Consider the following 18,910-nt stretch of genomic DNA (forward strand, 5'->3'; position numbering starts at 1 on the left):
GTACACAGGCGGGGAAGAAGGGGATAGGAGGTAAACTGGTTTTCTGTTTTTATTTTCGGTGGTGGAATATGAGCACTGGTGAAGGGATGGTTGTTCGAGCATTGTATAACTGAGACTTAAGCCTGAAAGTTTTATAACTTTCCATGTGGTGATTCAATAAAAAAAAATAATAAAAGAAATGTAAAGGATATTGCCCAGGGATGTCCCTACGTTTCCATTTTGGCTTTGCTATGAATGACAAGGGGCAAGATAGCCAGCAAGCATAGAGAAAGAAAAAGGCTGAGGTGCCACTTAGGGCAGCCTGAGTGTGAGTGGCACATACTAGTCTGGGGGGGGGGCAGAAAGAAGGACATTCTTGTTGCTGACATCAGCCACTCCAATCCCTCCCCTCAGCATTCAGGGCAGCCTTCTTAAAGCTTATCTCTTTCATGGTCTCTGCTGTCTTTTGGGTATGAAGGGGTGAGATCAGTTTTGTATACAAAAAGCAGGGTTTAAGTGCAGCAACCCCTGTGTTGCATTAGCAAAGTTGGATGTGATGCTTTCCCAAGAAGCTGCTGTTCGGAGTAAAAGATGCAGCAGTTTCCTTTGGTCACTATAACAAAATTATTAAAGTTGCTACAATCAAGGACTTAGATAGGAGCTCTGTGTAACACACAGGGAACGAAAATTTAAAATGCAACATTTTGTTAACTGTTGCTGCTGTTTCTTAGTTCTGACTCTGAAGCTGTTGAAATTGGTTGGTGCCAAGATGTATATGTGGATAAAGCTTTTTCTAAGAGTTAGATTAAGTGTCATCCTCAACCCAAATCCTAAGGGTTGTTATCATTTTTTTTGTTCAATGAATATTTGCCTTAATAGTTCATGGACATGACCACTGCTAGAGCCATTTCTTTTTTCTCTTTTTCCTTTTTGAAGGGGAGCTTCCCCAGAAGTGTTTGGGGGTGTTTTCACTTTCAGTTAAATCTGAGAACCATGAGGGCCAAACATGGTGGTGCTCTGGGACCACGCAGTACCAGGGATTAAACTCGGGGACTCACACCTGCTAGGTCCGTACTCCAGCGCCTTGAACCTTACCCTCTACGAGAGCCATTTATTAGAAATTGGGAAGTGACTTATGCCTAATTTGTGAAGGATCCTCCCAGTGTTAGCACTAAGAGTTGCCTAATCAGGAAATTCCCCAGAACTGGACAAATCTGGACAGTTTGTTACTCTCCTGATTGCCCTGAACTCGACCTGAAGATCTGAACTGTCTGTAGAAAGGGGTCCTATAGAGAGGAAAAATGGCTGAAAAATGTAAACTCTCAACACAAAATTTCAAGCTGAATCCAACTCCAGGAGAGGGCTTTCAAAAACAACCTTGTGGTCCATCTCAGTCCATCGGCTAGGAACAGTGTTTTAATACATGGAAGAAAGTAAGCGATCCCTATAAACTAGCCAAAATAAGTACTACCTTGAAAGACTGAAATCATTATTTTCCCAATTTTCACATTTTAGAGTCTAATAAGAATACTATGACAAGCAAACATAACAATAAAATTAGTAGCTCCCATTTTTTTAGTGATAGTCAAAGATCTTGGAATCTACATACCATAAGCAAACTTTCCAGAGTCAGAGAAAGGGTGTTAGGGTGCACATTCTCCAGGGACCATTCCCTTAAAACCAAAACATCTGGCCAAGAAAGAAACTGCTGTATTTCAACTTATCCACTAAATTCAGTGCTGTATGTCACTGTCATCCCATTGCTCATCGATTTGCTTGAGCGGGCATCAGTAACGTCTGATTGTGAGATTTATTGTTACTGTTTTTGGCATATCGAACACACCACGGGTAGCTTGCCAGGCTCTCTGAGAAGGGTAGAGAAATTGAACACAGGTCGGCCATGTCCAAGGCAAACGCCCTACCACTGTGCTACCACTCCACAGCCTCAGTGCTGTATACTCCAACAAAATCAAAAGATTTTAGTGGCTGTATCTACAAAACAGGATTTGCAGAGACAAGATGAGAATTGGCTTCATCAATTTGAGAATCTCAAACCATCTCAATCTTAGACAATGGAAGCCAGATAATCCTACTTCTTCTGACTAATATATTTCTACCTCTCTGAACAATTATTCTTTCTTGTTTTTAAGTACATAGACAAATAACTCACTAATTATTAAAAATTGTCCTAGACTTGGGCGGTTGGCAGTATGTAAAATTCTACATGGACTTTGTAGATATGAAGGACATTGAGGAGATCTAAGAAGGACATTGAGATTACTCTAAAGTTATCCAGGCATGACAAAATCTTACTACAAGAATTCTTAGACGCGAGATCGACCCCGGAGGCAACTGAACCACTTTGGACACGAGCGGCGCCCCAAAAATGCCTCCAAACTGTGTGCTCGGAGCTACTGGCCCAGGCGCGGCCAGTGGGGTATGGTCTTTTCTCTCTCAACTCTTTCTTTTTGAACACAGCGAGGCAACAGCCAGTTTTTAGACTATGCAGGAAGCCCAGGAAAGCCGATGGGGCGGGACTTCCGGATCCGCCCTGTGCCAATGATATTTAAGCACAGAGCCATGTGGGGACGCTCCTTTGTGCTGCCACGTGAGATCGACCCCGGAGGCAACTGAACCGCCAGCGAGTGATGCAATTACCAAAAGAATTTTCCCTGGACTTCATATAGAAATCCAAAACCATTAGGCTATCGCAGCCGCGCTACCTAATATCTCTTGATTGTCAGCAATGTGTAAATGTTCCTTTTTGGTAGGGCTTACCGTGGGGGGAAACTCCAAACAATAGTACTGAGTTTTTTGTTGAAGGGTAAAAGATTGTAGCGATAGAATTTTAGGCAGAATTTTCCCTGGACTTTATATAGAAACCCCAAACCACGTGGCCGCGACAGCCTAATGTCATCTAATCATCAGCAATATGAAATGGTTCCTTTGTAACGGGTTGGACTTTGGGGGGACCATAATAGGGTTAAAGTTTGTAGTGACGTGTAATTTCTGGCTGTACTTTCCCTGGACTTTATACAGAAATTCAAAGCTGCGAGGCCGCTGCCATGGCCGCGCGACCTAATGTCATTTAATCATAACCAATATGAAATGGTTCCTTCTTAACTGGTTGGACTTTGGTGGGAAATCCTAACAAGAATAGTAAGTCTTTTGCTGAAATATTGAAGGCAATCAAAGTGGTAGCCATCTCTATAGACTGAACTAAGCCATATCCCCACGCCGGCTGAGAAGAAATATCCTTCTTTCTCGGGAAGAAACACGGCGTGGCGTTAACCATAGTATGATGTCCATTAAGCTGACACGGACCTGGTGGCGTGGGAATGGAATACAAGGGAATAAATTATTATGTACTTGGAACAGCGGGACGCTGGTGGAACCTCGAGCCGGGGCCGATACCAGCGTATTACTTTTGGTTCCAGAAACTGCTGGCAGACATTCTTCCAGACTATCAACTAAGCCAGAGCCCCACGCCGGCTGATGACGGGAAATAACCATCTTTTTCATTTTTTTTCCCCTTTGTCAGGCAGCATGGTGATTACTAAATAGGCGTGAACTCGGTGGCGCGGGACAAGGTGGGGGGGGGGAAATAGAAAAGTTATGTAACAAACAGAGGGACTTAATATCTCTGCATTCTCAGCAATGGAGAGCTATCAAATGCTTCCTTGACAGTAGGACTGTCTTTTCTTTTTTGGGGGGAAACCCTAGCAACAATAGTGAGTTATGTGTTGAAACATGGAATGTAACCAAGATAAAGCGTAAACGAAGTGAAATTTATCACTTTCAAGGGCGGGGACTGGGGAGGCGGGAGGGGGCGGGAGGTATAATGGGGTGGTTGGTGATGGAATATGGGCACTGGTGAAGGGAAGGGTGTTTGAGTATTGTATAACTGACATAATCCTGAGAGAACTATGTAACCTTCCACATGGCGATTCAATAAAATTTATAAAAAAAAATTGTGGCAACACTGGAAAAAAAAAAGAATTCTTAAAATCAAGGAACATTGCCTGTTTGAGTTCAGTGTTAGATGTGACTATCAAAGAAGTAATGCTTTTGAATATGAAGATGGAGAAGAGGGCCATCTCAAAGCCTTAGAAGTCAGGGAAAAGATGTTTCCCTACATTCTCCAGAAATGAAGACAACAGTGCTGTTATGTTGACTTTAGCATAATGAAATTTCTACAGAACCTAACCTGAAGATCCGTGTGATTGTAAATTTGTACTGTTTTTAGCCACTACATCTGTTATCGTTATCACAATCACTAAAGAAATAGATCTTTCATCACTGCTGCTGTTTTATTTGCATGATTTCTTAGTAGTGTTTTGCTTTAAATTCCAGTATTTGACCATTTCTTCCCTAGAGTTTAATTTGCATCTCTGTATAGACTTTAAAAAATAGATTTAGTACTAGCACAAATATGCTCAAAATCCCTCCAGCAGTGCAAAACAGCAATTCTTTTAAGATGCATAGTTTGTTAACTTTTTTTAGTTTGTTAATGTAGAGATTACTTACAAAAGTTACCACTGAGCATTACTAAAACCATTAAGTGTCCACAAAGCAAAAATGATATTAGGTAAGAAAAGAAAATACTAAGCAACCTGTTTCAATTTGTATGCTAAGACTCAAGTGATTTGCAACATTACCCTACAACATTCTGCATATCACAAGATATGCCACTGACCTTTTGTGAACCAGAATAGCAAGAGCACAATGAAGAACTGTCCCAAGAACAAGCCAGCATGTCCCATTAAGAAATTTGGTTTGAAGTGATTTGCTAATCAAGGTGGGTGATTGCCCAGACACTACACCTCACCAGTTGCTTGAGGGATTTCCCAAGCAGTATCTAGGGATCATGTCATGCTGGGGATTCAAGAGTCCTGCATACATCCCCTGATTTAAGAATTTTTGATCCATTTTTAAGCATAAAAATCAATCTAAACACCAATTAATATCAAATGTAAATAAAACTATCTTTAAAATCAGTAATTTGGTAGAGTGGAGGAATGGCTGCCCCTCATATATAAGATAGGAAGTATTTAATTTTTTTCTTTAGACCTCATTATGGGGCCAGAGAGCTAGCACAGGCATCAAGCCTTGAAAGAGCTGACTTCAGTTTGATTTCTGGCAATACACGGTTCCCTGAGCATCTCTGGTAGAGAGATGGAAGTAGCCCCAAAACACCACTGGTCTGACCCCTCCACTCTCTCCTAAAAAACAAGAACCTCATTATGACATACAAAGGCTGTACATACATGGTTCCTAAAGTCAATGTGCACACACACACATACACACTCACCCCTCACATAGGGAAATTTTGCTTCTAATAAGCCCCTGCCAGAATTTCCAACCTTGGACACACACACACACACATACACACACACACACACACACACACACACACCTCACATAGTGAAATTTTGCTTCTAATAAGCCCTTACCAGAAGTTTCCAACCCTGGATGGATACTGAATCTCCCAGAGAGCTTATTAAAAATTACAGACTCTCAAATCTCTAGGGGTATAACTGGGCTGTTGTGTTTGCCTATCCTTTATATTTTTTTCTTTGGGGTCACATGGAAGGTGCCTGAGGACCATGAAGTGCCAGAAAAAGGACTAAACTCAGCTCTCCTGCATGAAAAGCGTACACTTAGATGGGTCATCTCTCTGGCCATGTTTTTAGTGCTTCCCGGGGAACTATTGCTCGGTATCCATCTATAAGTAGTTTACAAGAAAACTGGATATGGTCATCCACATATTCAAATTTGTTCCTTTGATCTTGGATTTGTAACCCAGTTCTCACCACCCACAAAATTTCCCAAGAGAAATATAGGAATTATCCTCATGTCTTTTTATTCATTTATGTCTTGTCTTTAATCATGAATTCTGTTATTCCATATCCAACCCATCATTTACAAACCCAGGACCTCTACTTACTTTGGTCTCACTTACTTTGGTCTCTATCCACTTCTAGTTCCTACAACCTAAGGAATTTCCCTTTAAAAACTCAGATTTTGTGCCTATCTCTGTCTTCCCACCAAAACTGGAATTTAAACGTTTCAGGGGAGAAGGAGAGTGCCAATTGTGCCAGGGCTAAAATCTCAGAGTTTTTCAGCCAAGAACTGTTTTCAGCATGTCCTTCTAAACCCCAGTTCTGTGCATGTGGGTTGCTCAGCAAGGCTCAGTGAAGACCCACAACTTCACTGCTGCTGGGATCAATCCAGGGTCAGCTGCATGCAAGGCAAGGGCCCAACCTTCAAACTTGTGAACACGACACTCCAGATCTTCCCAAAGCTTCATGGTCTGCTTTTCAAGACACTCCATGGTCCCCATCTTTCCAGCCATATTGCCGTCACTCTAACTTTCTAACGTTTCCAGGAGGTCACGATCCTTTGTGTGCCTTTGTGAATCATGTGAAAACGATTTCTTACTCTCAGAATGCCTCTTCCCTGCTTCTCTGAACTGATGGTATTTCAAGTCCAGCTCAACCATCCCTTCGCCCACAGTTGTTTCCTACCAGACTCACCACCAAGGCAGTCCACTTTCTTCAGCACCAGCGCACTCACTTATACCTTCCCATTGACCACCAGAAACTGCCTCCTTGACAACATCTCCTCTGTGAGTCTGAGGCACCCCGCTGGGTAAGACCTGTGTGGTTGTCATCTTTATATCCCTAGCACAGAGCATTCCCTCATGTGTCCATTCAACACTTTTATTAAATATGCCACATAGCTAAACATGTACAACAGCTTGTTTGATGCTGCTAACTAAATGATTTGCAAGTCAGGCATTATTCCGGCTCACCTCAGCCAGGGTGCAGGTCACTCATGGGGCATTTTTGATAGCAGAAGTTACATAAGAGGACTGGGAAAAGTTTTGTTTGGGTTTTGTGTATTCAATGACCAATGTACTAAAAAGTGAAGAAGTGGAAAAATATGTTTTGAAATTGTGCCATTTTTTTTAATATCTCAACTTTCAAAATTGAAGTTGCATGATGTCCACCATATTTTCATTCTGTTCATGTATTTCTTAAAGATAATCTGATTTGGAGATGGTAAAAATCTACATTTGAGGCTCTCCACAGCAAGAAGTGAGGAAATTTCCCTCCAAAGAAGGCTCTCACACCAGCAAATGACGAATAAATGGATTTAAGACCAGCTTTAGTATATTAAAGCAGGTTAAACTTTTATTAGCATATTTCTGTAGTTATATAAATAAGACATTAAAAATTCAACAACCAAGTTCAAGTCACTGACAAATAATTCAGTGAGAGGAGAGAAAAGATGAGGTTATAGATAAATGCAACCATGCTATTCATGAGTTGATAATTATTAAAATTTATTTATTTATAGGGAGATTTTATTCATTATATTATTTTCTCTCCAGTTTGGAGTGATAGCATAGTGGGTAGAGCATTTGACATGCACATGGCTGACCCGGGTTCAATTCCTCTGTTCCTCTCGGGGAGCCCAGCAAGATCCCGAGAGCATCCTGCCTACATGGCAGAACCTGGCAAGCTACCTTCGGAATATTCAATATGCCAAAAATAGTAACAACAAAGCTCACAATGGAGATGTTACCAGTGCTCGCTCGAGCAAATCGATGAACAACGGGACAACAATGCTACAGTACTACATTATTTTCTTTACTTTGGAATATGCTTGAAATTTGTCTTATTGAGGTTAAATTTTAAAATAAAAGGAGAAATTCAAGTTGTAATGTGTTGGTTGGGGAGGGCAAATACTTTATTACCTGTCTCAGCACTACGGTGAGCAAGGTGACCCATCTACAGCCAGATCTCAATGGACTATCTAATTTCAAAAGCCAAGGCAGATTCTTTTAGAGAAAACTCCAACAGCATTATATTGATCACTTGCTGTTGTTATTATTGCCAGTGGAAAAGCCCTCACAATGGACTACAACCAATCTATTAAGAACAAGATTTATCCTTTCCCGAGTTAATCTACTTCTTGCACAGTAAGTCCTCAATGACTGTGCCCATCAATTACATTGGTGTCACAAGGATACATTTTTTTTTTTAAAGAAATATTTTATTGAACCACCGTGAAAACAAAAAAAATACAAAGCTTTCAGGTTTAAGTCACAGTCAAATACTGATTAAACCACCATCCCTTCACCAGTGCACCCGTTCCACCACCAAGAACCCCAATGAACCCCCCTCCCACCCCACCCCCCATCCAAGTAGCTGATGATATTCCCATTACAAGGATACATTTTTTAAAGTCAGTGACTTCAAAAGCTTTTTTACCTCAGGTTATTTCCTAAAAATAAATAAATAAATAAATAAAATAAAAATAAGTGGGGGCGGGGGAAGCTCACAAGTAATGCTCAGGAGCCTGGAGGCTCCTCTCAGAGATTCCTGGCCAAGGGGACCTGTGGTTCAGAGAAGAGACCTGAGACTGAGGTTTTGCCTAGGTTCTGTGATGTTGGGAATTACCAAGATCACACTGATAGTACTCAGGGCTTCCTGAACCATCTCAGTGGTACTTGGGCAACTCAGCAATGTTTGGGGGACCCTATGGTGCTGGGGATCAAACTGAGGTTGGCCTCAAGCAAGACAGGCATCTTAAGCTCTGAAATATCTCCATACACATTTATTCAGGGTTTTAGGAGAAAAATGTAAAATTCTCAGTGAAAAATATTATTTTAACTATCTTGAAGCAGTACCCTTTTTCCCCTTGTCCTGAAGTCATATCAATATTGTTAAAGAAAATATGAATTTCTCTTTTTATAAAACATCACAGAAGGCTAATACTTGCATCAATAAATCACTTAAGGTTTTTCTTTTTTCCTCTTGAAGTTATGGTTAGATTTAAGAAGATTCTAGATTAAACTATTTCAGAATCTTACCTTTTCAGTTCTCAAAGCCTCAGGCTCTTGGAAGATCTGGCTGTTGAGAAAGCAGAGAGGATAATGGGTTGTTTTTTTAAAAGAAAAAATAACATGATACTTATAAATGAAATGTTTCAAAATTGGATTTTGACCATAGGTCCTGGTTGAAATCTCTAAGGGCAGAGGGTCTCACAAGTCTACATTTCTAAGCTAAGAAACAATTTTGTTTTTCTTCTAAAAAATGGATCTATGAAAATATAAGTCATTTGAGATTGGTTAGGTGGAGGGCATCCTTACCCTTCAAGAAAACACAGTTCTCTGGGAGACTATCAGAAGCAGAGTTATTGGTGACAGATGCTAATGAATAAAAGCAAGTTGTCCTGTTCAACTACACTTGGCTTTGTCCCGGAAGAACCAAAGTGCAGAAGGGAGAAAGTCTTGCTAAAAGTGTTAGGGGCAGGGTGGAATTCCTTGTGTGTTGATAGAGTTCTTGAGAAGGGTAAGTTAGTGGTTGGGAAGAATTGAGAACTAAAATATTTTTAGCATGCAAAACATCTGCAGGCCATTTGGAAGTAGAGATAATTCTATCCCTAACCATTAGCACCTCTGAGGATACTAACTGGTGTTAGCCTAATTATGCTCCTTTGTCAAATGTTTCATAGAGAAGAAAATTCACATATAGAAACACTTCTTAGCTCTTGAGAAACTACCTAGCTTGAGCTGGAGCTTAAGGGGGGGGGGGTGTTCTCCCTAAGCCTTGGGAAAAACTCACTCCAGTTTTTCATGATTCCGAACACTGATAAAACCGGTGTCCAAAGTATTATAACTAAGGCTGGAAATGAAATTCATATTGGGTCCGCGGACCAAATGAATATCAATGTCTCTAGAGGTGTCTCATTGCCATAAGCTCAACCCAACCAATTATATTCCTAGACAATTAGAAGGGATCATATGTTTTTTAAATGAGCCTAAATTATTAGAAAACAATTATCTTGTGATTAAAGACAGCAAAGGAAATAAAAAATAAGTCAAGAGCAAAAAAAAACAACCTATTTTCAGGAACTGAACCCCAGGGATAACAATGATCAGTGGGACTTGCAAAATAAGCTATTTGGAGTGCTCCTAGACAGCACTTAATTTTCACTGATAGCATAAATTGACACAATCCCTCTGGATGGCAGTTTGACCTGGCTTGTCAAGAGTCTTAAATATGTTCCCAATTGTTGCCTTAATGATCCTACTCTTTTATAGAAATAAATAGATGAAGAATCACCACCAAAGTCTATGAAAGAGCAAAACATCAATAATACAGCCTATTAAACAGAAAAACTCTAAAATGATGGAACTTTAAAATAATAAATGAAAATTTTTTAATCATCAGAAAAATTGGCATTTCAAGTTATGTGAAAATAAAATAAAATTATATATATAGTATGAACACTAATGGCTTCCTTATGTATTTTCAGATATGTATCCTAAAAGCTTCAATTATTTTCATATTTACTATTTCTTCTAATCTGTGATATATACTATTTTCTAATAGACAGTTTCTGTATAAATCTCTGATATATTTTATATAAAAAAGATTAGAAGAAAAAACATCAAGATATAAAGAATGCATTATGTCTTGCAGAGGATAAAGAATGTAGCAGACTACTATCTATTGCCCCAATATCTGCCCTCTTCTTCATAAACAGATCGTCTCTGATGTCTAAACATGAAATTTTCATATTTGTTGTCAATTGATTGATAATTTTGGGGTGAGAAAAGAGTCTAGGACTGCTGTTACCATTAATTTTTGTGGAAAAAAATAAAGCATTCCCTTGCCCACAAAACAAACAACTGAATCCAACAACTGTATTATTCCAATAAGAACCTTCCACTTTCAAATATTATGAGCAACTAACTTAGAGTAGTGTGCTAAGGTGTATGTATATGTGCCACGTATTAACAACTTTTCTTAATCTCCATGATTACTAGGTGTGTGGCCATGAGACAAAATTTAACAGGATGACTGCAAAAGTATTTTATACAACTTTGGGGTCATGCCCTCCCCTTTCCACTTTTCTCTTCTTCTGATGGTTTTAATGGAGGTTTTAAGCAAATCATCTTGATCATCAAGCAGAAGAAACAAGCTTGGATGATGGAATAACATGGCAGGAGGCTTCTGAGTCTCTGGACCATCTTATAGAACAGAACTATCTTACCAGCTCTGGGCATTTGGTGCTAATCTCATATTGTTCTACAGTCATGGTGATATCAAATTTCTATTACAAGCAGTTCAACAAACAACTTCGTTAACAGAGGGGCTATTCTTAGGCTTTTGTTTTTCTTAACTTCATTTCCTATAATCACCATAACTTATTTTGATAATCAGAAAACAACTGAGTGTTGTTTTCAAGTGTTAATAAAATAAAGATAGCACAGAATAAAGTTTGACCAACCTGGACCTTCTTCCCATATGAGAGTAAATAAAATGTATAACTGCTATAAATAATGATTTTGCACATGCCAGGGAACAATTTACCCACAAACTGAGTTTATATGACCTATTACCCCATGACACTTTCAACCTTTCAAAAAATAGTATACATGAGGAAAAATTGTTTAATACTAAGTAAAACCTATTTTAAAATCTCCTTGAGCAATACACTAAAATATAAAAGAACCTGAGTCAATGTGTTACAATTATCTGTTTAAGAGGATACTTAAACTCCATAAAGTGAACTTTGAATCATTATTTTAAAGTTTTACATGCACATTCATACCTTAATTTCAGGACACTTTTGGTTCTCCATATATAATTATAGTGAATCAAATCATTTCCAGAGTAATTTCACAGAGTCCATGACTGTGATGACTGTTCATCAATCGGGTATACAGTTCAATTTCACTTCTCCACACCCCCCCCAAGAGTGAGACCTCAAATTTATGATCTCTGCTGTGACCATGTGTAAGTATTATAACATGACTTTCCAAGGTAAAAGAGTCAGACCAAGTTCAGTGCATTAAATAAAGAAAAGGTATCTGGTCTTCTTGGGGATCAAATCTGAAACAACAGCCTGGCTAAAACCAATCATTTTAAAGATAGTACAATTAATTATTGGGGGATCATTTAAAACTGGAGGAACATTTTACTAACAGTATTTGATTTTTTTTATAAGTTTATTAAAAAACCTATGTGTGAGAGACTAGCACACATCCAAAAGAACAAAAGCAACCACTGTTGGAGAGGATGTGGGGAGAAAGGGACCCTTCTACACTGCTGGTGGGAATGCCAACTAGTTCAGCCCTTTTGAAAACAATATGGACGACTCTCAAAAAACTAGAGGTTGAACTCCCATTTGACCCAGCAATACCACTGCTGGGAATATATCCCAGAGGAGCAAAAAAGTATAGTCGAAATGACATCTGCACTTATATGTTCATCGCATCACTGTTTACAATAGCCAGAATCTGGAAAAAACCCGAGTGCCCTAGAACAGATGACTGGTTGAAGAAACTTTGGTACATCTATACAATGGAATACTATGCAGCTGGTAGAAAAAATGAGATCATGAAGTTTGCATATAAGTGGATCAGCATGGAAAGTATCATGCTAAGTGAAATGAGTCAGAAAGAGAGAGACAGACATAGAAAGATTGCACTCATCTGTGGAATATAGAATAATAGAGTAGGAGACTAACACCCAACAATAGTAGAAATAAGTACCAGGAGGTTGACTCCATGGCTTGGAGGCTGGTCTCTCATTCTGGACAACTCAGAGAAGGGAACACCAAGTAAAATGTGGTCAGAGGTCATGTGGGGGAAAGGTGATGCTTGCTGAATGTAGACTAGAGACTGAACACAATGGCCATGCGACACCTTTATTGCAAACCACAACACCTAATCAGAGAGAGAGAACAAAAGGGAATACCTGCCATAGTGGCAGTGTGGGGTGGGGGGAGACGGGACTGGGGAGGGTAGGAGGGATGCTGGGTTTACTGGTGGTGGAGAATGGGCACTGGTGAAGGGATGGGTTCTCAAACTTTGTATGGGGGAAACATGAGCACAAAAATGTATAAATCTGTAACTGTACCCTCACGGTGATTCACTAATTAAAAATAATAAATAAATAAATAAAAAGAAAACAGAAAAAAAAACCTATGTGTGGGGGACAGAGAGATTGTATAGCATGTAGGGGGCTTGCCTTGCAAAAGGCCATTCAGGAGGATGATTTTCTTACTGGAGAAAAAGACCACGGGCAAGGTTCATATCCACCCCCTGCATCCCATATGATCCCCCAAGCACTGCCAGGATTGATTCCTGTGTACAGAGCCAGGATCAATTCATGCACATTGCTGGTTGTGGCCCAAAAATTAAAAAAAGAAGAAAAAAATACTTTCGCATGTGTGCGCACATTATATCTCACCAGGTATACCTTAGAGACTGAGAGGTAATTATAATCAGATAAAGAACCCAGTTCTTTTCTTCCTTCCTCCCAGAGGAATGTTAAGTGGTCCTTTTCTCTTCTGTCAATCATATCTTCCAACAAGAATCCAGTTAAGTCATGTTCAATAACAAAGGCAGGATGCCAGAGTGTCTTATCTTCCCTTTCTGAATGACAGTGCCAGTGTGTTGTCAAGAACCCCCAAAAGTCCCTCCTTGCTATAAGAAAACTGAAGTTGACAGTCAAACTCTGAATTTTCCATTTTTCTTCTCCTTTTCCCAGGAATACAGCAAGGCAACTTGACAGGCCTAATTACCATGGTTACAACATGCACTGTGATTATGAGTGTGTTTGTTTTTTAAAATGACTCACAGATTGTTCCCCCAGAAGCCCTAGACACACAGGTTTCTAGCTGGCTTATAACCCATCTAAAAGTTTTCTTGCAGATTTCTGACTCTTATTAACATGACTGGTGCAATGAAGAGAGTCATCAGATCAAATATGCCCAACTCCTTAAGGATGAAAACCCCCTCTTGGTTTCTTAAACATTCCAAGATTAATCAATTTAAAACTCAGGTTAATAATGAAATTAATTTGAGTTTGTACACTGGAGATAATTAATCAGGTCCTAATTTAAATAATTAAGGTATTTCATAGTGTAGTTTTAGAGACCCAAATGAAATAATTAGGGGAAATAAAACCATTAATGAAAAATATCAAATAAAATAACCTAAATCTGCAGGGCTATAAGATCCCATATAAAGCATTAGAAAGGAATAGATGAAAATCTTAAAACGGAAATGTCTTCAAATCAATGGCCAAATAAGGACATTTACATTCCAAATGTACACATGAAAGAGTCCAGACTTCCGAAGAACAGTGAAAGACTTCCTGTCCTTTTCTCCATAAGTAGGCCTTGAGCCATGCTTTAAACTAAACACCATTGTTTATCACAGGAATAATGCAACACTCAGAAGAATGAATTTCTTTCTGAAGACAAAGGCCATGGGCAAGGTTCAGGGTGTCATTTTCTCAGAAACAACCTTTGCTCTATGATGCATCATTCTGAATCAGCTCCTGGTGAGAGGGATCTTTTCCTAAAGATGGTCTCAGGTCTGGAGTTCAGAATCCACAGTGAACTGCCTCCAAAACTTAATGCTAGAAATTCTGATATCCTCATTTTCCCCCAGTGTAATAGAATATTTTGAAGAAATAAAAATTATATGAATCTAACAGTATAAATTTCCTAGTGCTTAAATATGACATATAATATAAACACAAATAGATATTAAAATATTCACTATTGTAAACATGTTGCCTTAACTATATAAAATGTTTAAAAGTCCAACTCTAGATAACTGTATCTTTTACATAACTGTTATCAGTTACATGTTTTTCTCTGGAATTTGAAGGGATAACCAAAGAGTGTATCAGTCAGGATAAGCCATAGAGTGGCAACAATTCCAAAGTCTTAGTGGCCTATGATAAAAGAATTATTTTTCACCCTCAATATATGTCCTTGCAGGTGAGAGGAAAGACAGGTGAACATACTGTCTTCACTCTAGGGTCTAGGCTTAAGAGCGAGCTACCTTTTTGTAGTTGTGCCACTGTCAGTTGGTTATCAAGAAATATACGTACATCCCTGGAAATGATGTATGCTTCTTCCTGGAAGTGATACATATCACTTCCGCTTCTTTCTGGATGTGATACACATCACTTCTGCTTCTTCCTGGAAGTGATACACATCACTTCTGCTCACATTTTACTGGCCAATGAAAGCATGACTCATGTTGTCCAAGAAGTGGAAGCCAATAATGGGTTTGAGATGAAAACTAAAAGAAAAATTTAGTTCTAAGCATCTGGATTACTAAAACTGATAGAACTAAGTAAAAACACCAACATCTGACTATTCCAGGGAAACAGGCCTTCTCAGGCTGTTCCCAGCCCCAGTTTCTGTCACCTCTGAGTAACATTGGGTCTCACCATCATAGCCACTGGAATTTGGTACCAATACAATAGATAGAATCAAAGATACCCTATGGCAACTATGTGGTAATTGCATTATATTAATAACAGCTATAATTATAAGCTACCATAGGTCTAATAAACACTTGTAAATTATATGATTTTCTACTAACAATGAGATGGATGTTGTCATTTTATTTCCCTTTCTTAAGTGAAGAAACTGAGGCATCAAAAATGAAATAACTTGGACAGAATACTTCCTTGACTATTGTAGCACTGTAATCCCGTTGTTCTTTGATTTGCTCGAGCGGGCACCAGTTATGTCTCCATTGTGAGACTTGTTACTGTTTTTGACATATCGAATATGCCACAAGTAGCGTAAGCTCTTGACTATTAAGTCATATAATATTATCTTTCTACACTACACTACACTACACTACACTACACTACACTACACTATTTTAGTATCATTTAAGTACATAATAAGATAACCATGGCTATTTTTTTACCTCATATATTTCAACTCTTCTTATATAAATATATTATTTTAACTAAAAGAAAATCTTGGGAATATTGAATACCAAGTTCCTTTTCCCCAGTGAAAACAACATAAATCTGTTAACTAAATTATTTTAATTTTTTGAACACAACATGTTCCCTAAACACCACCATCACTTACAGGGTTTAAAAAGAGAAAAAGTTCTCTAAGTATAGGTTTGAAAATGAACATTTTTTCCCTTTTATCCTTTTTCATAATTTTTCTCATATGTTTCTGCACAGACCAGTTAGATACCCTTCTTCAATAGAGTTCTTGTGCTGCAGAGATAGTACAGAGCAAAGGGTCTTGTCCTGCATGTAGCCAACAGAATTGATCAGTGGCACTGCATATGATCCCCTAGCATCACCAGGAGGGACCCATGAGCACAGAGCTTGGAGTAAGTCCTGAGCACAGCCAATGTGGTCCAATAACAAATTGAACTCTGTTGGCAAAGTGTAGAAATCAACTTGCCTTTTATTCCTGTTTAAAAATGCAAATCTAAGAGTAGGAAGCATTCAATCATTTATCACAAAAAGGTACTCCTACCATGAAAGCTTCATCTGCTATGATGAAAATATACAAAACGATACCTAGAGACTATCAGTCAAAACACAGAAGTGATGGAAATTTCACTGAAATTTCCCCTTTTCCTTATTAATGCCTCACATATGCATTGCCTCTGAAAAAAAGCACCAAAGGGAAAAGTAGACTACAAGAGAGAAACCAACAGTAATGAGGTGCATTTTGCCTCTGGAGTTAGAAAGTGAAACCCAGTTTTCAAAATCACTCATAACCAGAAATTTCAGAAACTATGCATTGTGTTCTTCCAGGGACCGTAATTAACAACATACATACCACTGTAGAAAAAACACATTCATATTTAACTTTGACAGATACCGTACATAGAAACCACCGGCCTCACTCATTCATTTCTTGGTCCAGGATAAATTTTATTCAAATCAAAATGATTTAAATTGATCATTTAGGAAGATGAAATCAATTTTAAGAGCAGGTCATAGAAATTAAATGCAATTCTTATTGCTTTAGAAGACCTGATTTATTTTTATCTGAAATAATTTGTCAAGACGTTTACTCTTTATTTTGTCTCCCATTAGCCATTTTGTGTTTTTCTCTGGAATTCTTTCTCCTAACCAAGATGATTACCATTGGAACAACTAAGTTTTCTTGTTTTTTGTTTTTTAAAATTGTGTCTGTGCTTTTTTTTTTTCTTGACACAAAATGTGTTCAACCCAAAGCTATGTGACTGCAGTAAGTGAATGATGAACCTTTTTGAGCCTTAATATCTGCACTTACAAAATGAGAATAATAACAACAACAACAACAACAATAATAATAATAGAGGTCATTTTCTACCTGCTTGCTCACCATGCATTAGTTCCTTCTTCCCCTGCCTGGACAATCAGACCCTATTTCTGAGGTCAGGTGAACAGAGAATTCTGAGAAGGTGAAAAGCTCCATGCTCTCTAGAGAATTCTTAAATTAACCCAACCCAGCAGTTCCGTCCGCTCTATCCACTAATAGAGTATGTGTGTAACATATGAGGGGTATTCTGCAAGAGATCCCATCTTGTAACCCTACAGAGAACTGCATGAGAAGAAACAAACTACCTCATTGTAGCTACAGATACTGAAATCTGCCTACAGTTCTGAAGTTGTAGGAGCTATCCTTACACAGTGAAAGGAACTGACTTAAAATGGTAATGTCAGAGGATGAAGTGGAAGTGGCTGACTGATAAGAGTATTTGCCTTGCATGTAGGAGGTCCTAGGTTCAATTTCCAGCAAACACACACACACACACACACACACACACGTGCGCACACGCACACACACTTTTTAAAATGGTAAACTGACTTGCTCTGGATGTCAGGATGGGAGGAAGGAAAGAATTCAGGTTACTGAGGATATTGTCTGACTATGAATAACTGACCCTGGCTTTTCCCTCCTTTCAGAAGGTCGGGAGATAAATATTCTATTGTTTAAGTCATTTTTAAAAGGTGCTTGTTTTTTAAAACAAAATCCAGTGTATCCTGATAGAAAAATATTTCTCATCTCATAGAATTAGTTTTAAAACTACTTCAAGGCTGATATACACAAATAGTCATCATATAGAAACACAATCTCCCCAAGTACTGGTTCTCAGCTTGATTCGTGAAGCAAGGGTTGACCTTCATTCATTCAAACCATCCATACACAGGCTAGAGCTTGAGTTCAGGGGTGGCTTGAATGAGCCCTAGGTGAGGTTTCTCCCCAGCTCCCCACCGCCACATCTAAACAGAAGTACAGAAATCATTGCTCTCTTTTCTTTATTCCTCTAGGAGATAAAACTATGGAACTAAGGTTATTTTGAACAATAAAATTGACATTTAATTCAGACAACAAGCCCTGCAGTGCTATGCCGAAAAGCATAATTAAGCAGAGCCGTGGTCTTCTTGTTTAGATCAATCAGATCTAAATAAAATACAACCTAAAGAGAGTCGTCAATAAAGAGGCCAAGAGCTCTGCAACTGGAGTTTGCCTCTTGTAATTGAAAGTATCTTTTCTGCAGAGGACAGCTCGACTTTATAGATTATCATACACATATGCGAAAAGGCCACATTTCCTCCAGCATTTCACCTTATTTATATTTAAGAAAGGCAACTGCATCTTCTGATTGGAAGTTCTCTCCCCTAAAGCCTTCACCCTCGTCATAACACAGAGTCTCACTTCAAGTGTCACCTCCTTAGAGAGTCCCTCAGGGATTATTCAACTAACAAAAACTCACAAACTCTTGTTCCTACCTCCATCACACAGACAATCTCTATCGTTCAACCTTTTCCATGTTATATATCTCAGCGCTTATAACTTCCGGATTCTTCTTCTTCTCACCCCTCCCACCTCACCCCCACCCACTGACACCCACATGAGGATCTAATCTTGGATTATTTTGATTTTATTCACCTGGACTGAGGCTAAGAAGAGAGGTATTATTTAAGTATTTCTGCTGTGTAATCAGGTCTAACACCACTGATTTATGTGTTTACTGGGTTTTCCCCAAAGCTAGGATACAAGCACAAGAAACCCTCTAGCTGTTTATCCAGTCTCCCTGCATCCAGCATCAAGGGGCTCACTGCAGACA

The 18,910-nt window shown here is 38.8% G+C and overlaps 1 protein-coding gene across 5 annotated transcripts in view; it reads right to left on the reverse strand.

Annotated features, from left to right (window-relative positions):
• GNG2 (G protein subunit gamma 2) overlaps positions 1-18,910 on the reverse strand; it is a 127,043-nt gene that overhangs the window by 99,263 nt on the left and 8,870 nt on the right. For 4 of the 5 annotated variants that reach the window (XM_055132398.1, XM_055132397.1, XM_055132396.1 and 1 more), the window contains one exon: positions 8,861-8,900. The exons of the other annotated variant lie outside the window; for it this stretch is intronic. The gene's annotated coding sequence lies outside the window, so the exon portion shown is untranslated. The remainder of the gene's footprint in view (positions 1-8,860; positions 8,901-18,910) is intronic. 5 annotated transcript variants of the gene reach the window in all.

Source organism: Sorex araneus, chromosome 3 (assembly GCF_027595985.1).
Source record: "Sorex araneus isolate mSorAra2 chromosome 3, mSorAra2.pri, whole genome shotgun sequence".
NCBI lineage: Eukaryota > Metazoa > Chordata > Mammalia > Eulipotyphla > Soricidae > Sorex > Sorex araneus.